The sequence below is a fragment of the Aptenodytes patagonicus genome, chromosome 19 (genome assembly GCF_965638725.1).
Source record: "Aptenodytes patagonicus chromosome 19, bAptPat1.pri.cur, whole genome shotgun sequence".
In the NCBI taxonomy this organism is placed as follows: Eukaryota; Metazoa; Chordata; class Aves; order Sphenisciformes; family Spheniscidae; genus Aptenodytes; species Aptenodytes patagonicus.
The window spans coordinates 7452631-7460396 of NC_134967.1; the positions used below are offsets into that span (position 1 = coordinate 7452631).

General features: G+C 41.7%; 1 protein-coding gene across 1 annotated transcript in view; it reads right to left on the reverse strand.

Moving 5' to 3' along the window:
* The window catches only part of CFAP74 (cilia and flagella associated protein 74), a 49709-nt gene extending 49286 nt beyond the window's left edge, over positions 1-423 (reverse strand). Inside the window, 1 exon segment of the mRNA XM_076356404.1 lies at positions 391-423. The gene's annotated coding sequence lies outside the window, so the exon portion shown is untranslated.
* Positions 424-7766: the final 7343 nt, after the last annotated feature.

Below are 7766 nucleotides of genomic sequence, written 5' to 3' on the forward strand. Positions count from 1 at the left end.
TCTCGACATTGGATTCACGCCGTATCCCAGCAATACCACGCGCAACGGCGCGCTGCAGGGCACCACCACACGGCCGCGCTCCAGCAAACTGCCAGAAGCCCGCCCCAGGGCCGGCGGCCGGACTGCGGCAAAACCTCCCGCACCGGAGCGCGCCTCTCTGGTAACGGCCGCTCCGGCGCCAGCCCGCCGAGCGAGCCGAGGCCGGGGCAGGGGCCCACAACGCCGCCCCCCGCGCGGGGCCGGGGCGACGAAACGCCGCCACAGGCACCACAACACCTCCCTCACGCGGAGGCGGGCAGGGCAGGGCAGGGCAGGGCAGGGCAGGGGGGCCGTTCCCGCGACCCCCGCCCATCGTCCCTCCGCACACCGCGGCTCAGCCCACAGCCTCACCGCCTCGCCGCCTCCTGCCTCCGCGGCTGCGCCCGGCGGCCGTTGGATCCGCTGCCACGGCAACGGAGCAAACCGCCGCGGTCGCGCGGCGGGGGCGCCGGTGAGAGTCCGCCCCCCCCCGGAACGGCTGAAGGAGACCGGCGCCGCTTGCGCGGCTCGCCGTGCCCTCCCCCCCGCCCCGCGGGGTGGTGCGTGCCGGCGCGCTGGGGCGGGCGGCGCCGCGGGCTCCCTCAGGGCGGCGGGAGTGGCCCGCCCGCCGGCAGTGCCCCGCATTGACAAATGGCGAATAAATTTATCGTGAGCAAATTCCTGGTTCTAAATTCTCGCTGCTAAATTTGCACTCTTATAAGTACGCAGAATTACAAGATGTAGGGCGGATATTCATGGGTTTATTCAAGGCAATGAATTACAAAGATTTGAACCAGCTGAGCAGTTGATCAGGTTTTTTTTCCTGCTTGACGATTATTTTATTTTTAGTAGTGTAGGTTAAAATATGAGCTACTATGAAACGCAACATCTTTCCGGTTTTGATTGGCAAGATTTTTTTACACATTTTTGTGAGCTTTTGACAGGTTCTCTAATACGTAAAAGGATGAGCGATACTTTAAAAATACGGTGGCATTAACGCTTCCATTGCGTTACTGTGAGTAATTCCACAGGTGAGAGTAGTCGTGGCACCTGCTCAGCCTACCCTGGGCACCTAGTTCGGGTGAGTTCGGGTAACTAAAACCGGAGAAATCTTCAGTGAACGTTCAGCTTAGTATTCATTCTACTTATATTTACAAATTTTAAGCAAGTTGGTGGCGTTATGATTAAAAAAAATTTTTAGTGAGTTCGCATGACTTTCTGCAACGCAGAAGTCATATAGATTTGAGGTTGGAGTACACACATTTTAGAATACTGAAGATTTCCAAGTTTCAACCCAGAATGAAGCTGTGTTAAGTGTCTTTTCAGAAATAAGCCTGTACTATTCTGACAATAGGATTTCACCATTGGTTACTAATTAAAGGTTACTACAGCAAAAATCATGTGTACTGATCATGCTGCCCGTTTATAATGTCACGTTCTGCATGCTTCCTTCCAATAGCTTCAGCAGAAACTGCAGGTTTTGAGGTTCCTTGTAACACTTCAATAATCATTACAAGTATGCACAAAATCACTAAATGGAAAAGTATTTAGATGATATTTCAGTAGTTTACATAGTAAAGCTAAATGCCTGTATTCATAGAATGTGTCTCAGTTGGAATACTCCGTTCTTCACAGGAATCTTCTGAACCTGCATGTTTGCTGCTGTGCGTTCAGTTACCGGATTTTAGCTCTTAACGGGTAATTAACTAGGTTTCCCTTCTATTCCATTCCATGTATCACCTTGACAAAGTAAAGGAACAGTGCAGTTCGATTCACAGAAAAGCAGATTCTTTGGCACTAGGCCTAAATGACATGCTAGAGAAATTCAGCTATTCAAAGATTCAAAGTGATTCAGTTATTAAAATATTGGGACACCATTCTTTATACCAAAATACACGCTGATCTGTACACAGAGGTGGAAGTCATTCTTAGATTTATTTAATTAAAAATGTTCCTCGATTGTAAGCAATACATCTGTGATTTTTTATAGTTGCTATGAGAAGTAAGGTCTGCTTCTTTGATACCATGCATACAAAGACATGCTGCTAATCTAAGTATTTATTTCCACTGGTACCCATGGTATGGAGTATAGATTACAGTGACTGATTCATTGTCCTACACTTATGCTATAGGTCCTCATTCTTTAGAAATACATGGACATTTTTAGCTCAATAGATGGTGGAATCTTGATTTTATGGCATCTATTCATCTTACATAAAACAAATTACATACAGACATTTGGAGGATTAAAGCTACAAGATGTAGGCTAAAAATATGCAGTGATTAACTGTATAGCTCTCTCTGCAGATCTAGAATAGATATAACTGTTGTTAACTCTGAACCCGCCAGTTCTCACACTCCTATAGTCAGGATGTAAAAGATTCAAGCCTGTTTTTTTTTCCCCTCAAGAAAACACTTGTAAGAACACCTGGTAATATCACTGATTTTCAGTTTCTTGTGATATTTTTATTCAGGGTATTTATTCAGTCCCAGTTTACAACTGTTTGGATGATTTTCATAACAACGACGACAAAAAAATGGTAACTAGTTTTAGCAATAAATAATACGAGTCTAACCTCTAAGTTTCCTAAAAACCTAACCAGCACTTGAGTCAAAAAAGAATAGCTGATTTGTAACTTTGCTGTAAGACATAATGGATTATAACCACCGCTGCAGCCAGAGACATAGCATTCGGAGATGATTAGAAATTGAACTGTCATTCTGTGGGAAATGTTGACGTAGTATTCACTCTGAACTGGAACAAAGTTCAAATTGCTAATCCAATTTAATACAGAAATACCAGATGTTTTGTTATTAAAGTTTTACAACAGCTCCCTTCCAATCAGCACCAGTCATTTCGGAGTGCACACTACCAGTTACAGCTGACCACATGACTTCATGGTCACTGGTCATGATTTTGTGTCAGGTGAATAATTTGTCACTAGGGAAAGGCAATCTAGATTTTTATCTCCCACAGAGATGCGAGAAGAGAGAAGGTATCTGCAGTTCCTCTGAAGATGCTAAATGGTGGCTCCCCAGACAAGTTCGTATCTCCCAATCCACAGTTTATGTCTATCAACTTAAAGGCCACTGTGAATCTTTTCCAGCTTTAAGCTCTAGGAGATTTACAAAAAGGCATTGGCCGATGCTACTCTTCTAGATTCTGTAGGCACTGACCACCAGTGATACATCTCTCAGAAACTGGGTAACAGAGTGAGCGTGTATAAATGAAAATCCTGCTGTTTTCTTACTGTGAAGTTAAATTTAGAGGCATTTCAGTGAAGTTACTTTAGTACAACCTCATGATCAATTTGAAACTTAGTAGAACTGGCCGGTTCAGTTTGCTATATGGCTACATACTGTGCTTCTACAGGCAGTTGGTATTTCTTCTCTGAACGTTTCCAAGGTGACAGTAGCTCATATATGGAGCTTGCTAGCTTTTAGGCAGGAAGACATGCCAATAACGGCATCTTAATTTTTGCAGTGTGGTTCATATCAGATTACATAAAACAACTTCTCTGCCCCTATTCTATGATACAGATCAACGCTGGGCTGTAAACAATGGCAAAACTTTGATAAGCATCTTACCAATGAGTCACCCGTACAGATGTAGTAAGAAGGAATGAGAGGGGCATTTGCTACCAGAGCACTCCACAGAGGAATGACCAGGGATGGCATCAGCTGGGAGTGCACCATTGAGAGCCACGCATCTGGAGTGAGACAATCATCTCCAGTCCTGGAACTAGCCCTGGCTCAGGGGCAAAGTGGGGAATTTCATCCCAAATCTGTTGTGCAGAGAAGAGAAAAAGAGGGCAAAGTGTCTGGCCGTGCTGCGCTTCATGACTATCAAAAAAATCTATGCAGACTGAGGGAGGAACTGGATGTTCTACAGAACATTTGGAAACAGATAAAAACTAGATTTCTCATCCAGTGCTTTAGGTGAAAGGAAAATTAATGTCGTGGTTATACAGATATTTATTAAATAAAGACACATTTGTGTTGGGGCCATGGGACATTTATACAGTGCAAGTACACTACAACCTCTGAAATGAGCTAAATATTCCCACCATGCAATTGCTACTAATATTCTCAAATCTCATTTATAAAATAGGCATATGTATGTAATTGATGTATCTTCAGACATTTGGCCTAGAGATGTTGCCACAACAGTCTTTCACAAGCTGTTTATGTGGAATTGTTGAAGAGTGAAACTAATTACCTGTGTGGTACATTTTTTGCCTCTAAAAATTATATGTGACAATATGACATCTTTACTTTGCTGGCAGTAAAACCACCTGTCCTGTTTAGAAAATGATCTAGTAAGAATATCAGGTAATGCAGTGCAACTGTAAAATAAATTTAAGTAATGTCCTTTTGATATGCTCTCAAAATCCTGAGGTAATAAAGGACTATGAAAACTTTTTATTTGGCCCAAATCACTGAGCATATTTCTCCTCAATCCCATCAAATTATGCTCTCCAATAAATTATTTTACAGTAGCAGTTACAAAAGTATGGATGACTATGATCAGGAAAAAGTCACACCTCTTACATGTTCCAGAAGAATACTTGACAGCTTTTGAAATGTGGGTTTCTGGTTTTATTTATAGTAAAATATTACTTCAAAGTTGTGACCTTTGCTTACTACTTGAGAAAGGGTAAATACTAATAAAAATTAGTAACTGTTAATACAGTAATAATAGCAACTAATTATTTAATAAATAATAATAGTAAATTATATTTACTTGTAAAATTGTCCAGACGTGGGTGGAGCCCATCAACTTTTGATAGACTGACATGGTCAGATAATATGGAAATACTGACCGAGGTATCACGTTGGTCATTGTTACGTTGCTTTGCCAGATCTACCACAGCTTTATGTGTACAACAGCAAAGACGAAAGTTTGTCCCAAACTGTGTAACTCTGACCTGACAGCCTGGTTATGTTGGAGCATGGTTTAATCCCATGCGGTCTCTGATGATCCATCTGAGCTCCATAGGCAAGGTCAGATCATAGGATGGGTGTTTTCATAAAAGCTAGTGCCTGCAGCCACACGGATTGAGGAGAGGTAGCAATTTAGCAGAGTGACAAAAAGGCTTAAGAAACATTTTGTATCACGGGCCATCTTTTTAAGAATATTTGACAGTTCCAAGCCAGTAGCTAAAGGAAAGCTTTAATTATTTCCAAGAGGATTAGATGAGAAAGATTTGGGGAGCTTATTTATTTTGTTTTGTTTTGATGTTTTAATAGAAATTTTAATTGTTTTTTAATCTCTCTCTTGAGCAATTTTAATCTGTCATTGACTGTAAAGAGTTTGGGATATTCTGCTAGAATTGTAGGAAATTAAATGTATTGTTGATCATTATTATTTTATCCCCTCTCTTCCCTTTGGCTAGTAGGAATTTTGTGTGGGGGTGTACATATACATGTGTATATATATGTAACAGCCTATTTTGCTTAAATACGTATTTGTACACAGAATCAACTAAAAACAAGGCTGAATGACCTAGCATTTGCCCTTCTTGTAGACAATATAGAGGATATAATTAAGGCCCATATACATCAAATGTAGTTTATTTATTTGAGAGAAGTTGCACATTTATTTTAGGATTTTGTGGGAATGGATCTTAGAACATCTCTTTTTCTGAAGTGCAGACACAAAGTGGCAGCTAAATCAGTTCTGTGAAAATAACATGAGATTTTGTTAAACCCAGGCACTATTATGGTGGTGATGGAAGACTCTCCATACATATTTCTTTCATTCATGATGACATTATTAATCCAAATCTGTAGTATAAAACCTTGATCATTCAAGATTATTTCAGCAATTGGATAAATATCCCTATGCAATACCCAGTGAAATGAACAGGACAGTTAGTTTTTTCCAGGGATAATCAGAACCCTGATAATATACGTTGATTACCAGATTTTTTCTGAAAAATTATTAAAATCCTGAAGCTAAACATATTCCCATCACAATTGCATTGAAGATTTTGTGGGCAGTGACCTTACTGTTTTTGGCTGTAGAGCCTAGAAAAAGGAACATAGTGGTAGAAGAAGTAAGAAAGAGAACTAGCTTAATGAATTTAGAGAAAACATGTAGGTGATACTCTTCCTCTTTTTCTTTTTTGCAATACCAGAACCGCTGACAGCAAAGAACTTTTTCATGGGATCAAAGTAAGTGCTGAAAGTGTAGTTGTGGTAGAAATACAGTTCTTTCAGTAATGATTCTTTTAGAGGATTGCCATTGTATTTTTACCTGTTTTAATGGTCAAATTTGTAGCAACGTCTATCCCTTTAGAGCATATGTTGCCATGATGTACTTACACCAACACACTCACACACTTATATATGTTATACACGTATAAAATACATATGTACACACACTCATTCTAAATGTACAAGTTGCCTTGGCTGATTTTTGCTATTTTTACAGATGTATGCTGAAGACATAGAAAACTGTTCTTTTTTACTAGTCAATTAGATGACAGCTGTCTAGCCAGATAAAAACAATAGCAAGGAATTCTCAGAGTAGGTACATACATTCATTGGAACGCCATCCTTAAGAGTAGGAAAAATATGAAAAAATGTCAACTGAAAATATCCTGGAAGGTGTAAATCTGTTCTATTATACAGAGAGACAAAATCATTCTGTTCTGTATGCCATCCTGTAAATGCCATTAAAAATCTTTTGGTTTCCCTCCCCCAAAAAAACAGTTTTAATGCAACAATCCAACTACTTGAGTTTAAATTTAGTTTTTTTCCTCCTCAGTGTGCATTAGCTGCAGGCATGACCATTGAAATGTGCAGAGGAAGGAAAAGATCAGTAAGAAAATAAACCCCCGCATCATTCTTACATGTTTATGACATATGATCTTGTATGCGCATGTATGTACGTCTGTGTAGGTATTATGTCCATCTGTACATCTATTCTCCTCCTGGATCCCACAGGGCTGTTACTCCCCTCACCCACCACCCCTTAGTTGCCGTTTGAAATATACCAATATTCAATAATATTACAAAATTAAGCATACAAAAAGATAAATTGAGCATTTTACCCAGGTGCATCCTTTCATTTGATTAAGGTATCTGCACATTCATGTTTGCTTTACGATACAATTTCTTTAAAATGTCTCCTTCACAGTGTTTCCTTTGTGGGTTGGTTTTAAAATTGTCATTCTAGATTGAACAGCACCAAAAAGCAGAGGAGGCGGAGGAGGAGAGAAGAAAAGAGCGAATATGGAGAGGAAAATCGAGTTTGACCTGCAAGCAAAGACGGAACCAAACTCCCGAAAAGCCGCCCGGCCGCGCTTCCCCGCTGCCCCTCCGCGGCCAGCCGCGTTCCTCAGGAGCGGGCAGAGGTCCCCGGCAGTTCGCAGGGCACAAGAGGTGGAAACGTGCCCGGCCTTGCTGAGCGCTAACGATGCCAGCCCCCGAGCAGCCCTGGGATGGAGTATTGCAAATGCAGTTTCACAGCTCCGTGCTTGCTGAAGTAACCTGAAGCGTTTCACTTTAGAGAAGCCCCTTAGGAATCCGGGAGCGACGAGGCAGAAGTTTGTAAAACCTCGGCTCTGCCTCTTTCGGGTTTGTGCCGCCAGTCTGGGACGGCTTTTAGAAAGCGAAGAGGCGGCAGCTTCCCCTCACCAGAGTCCCCCCCGTTTGCATTCCCTCTTCCCTTGGAAAGCTGCTCGAAGACGGGCTGCAGCTGCGGTCGCCCCGGAGTTGTGCAGCCGGGATTTGCTCGGGGA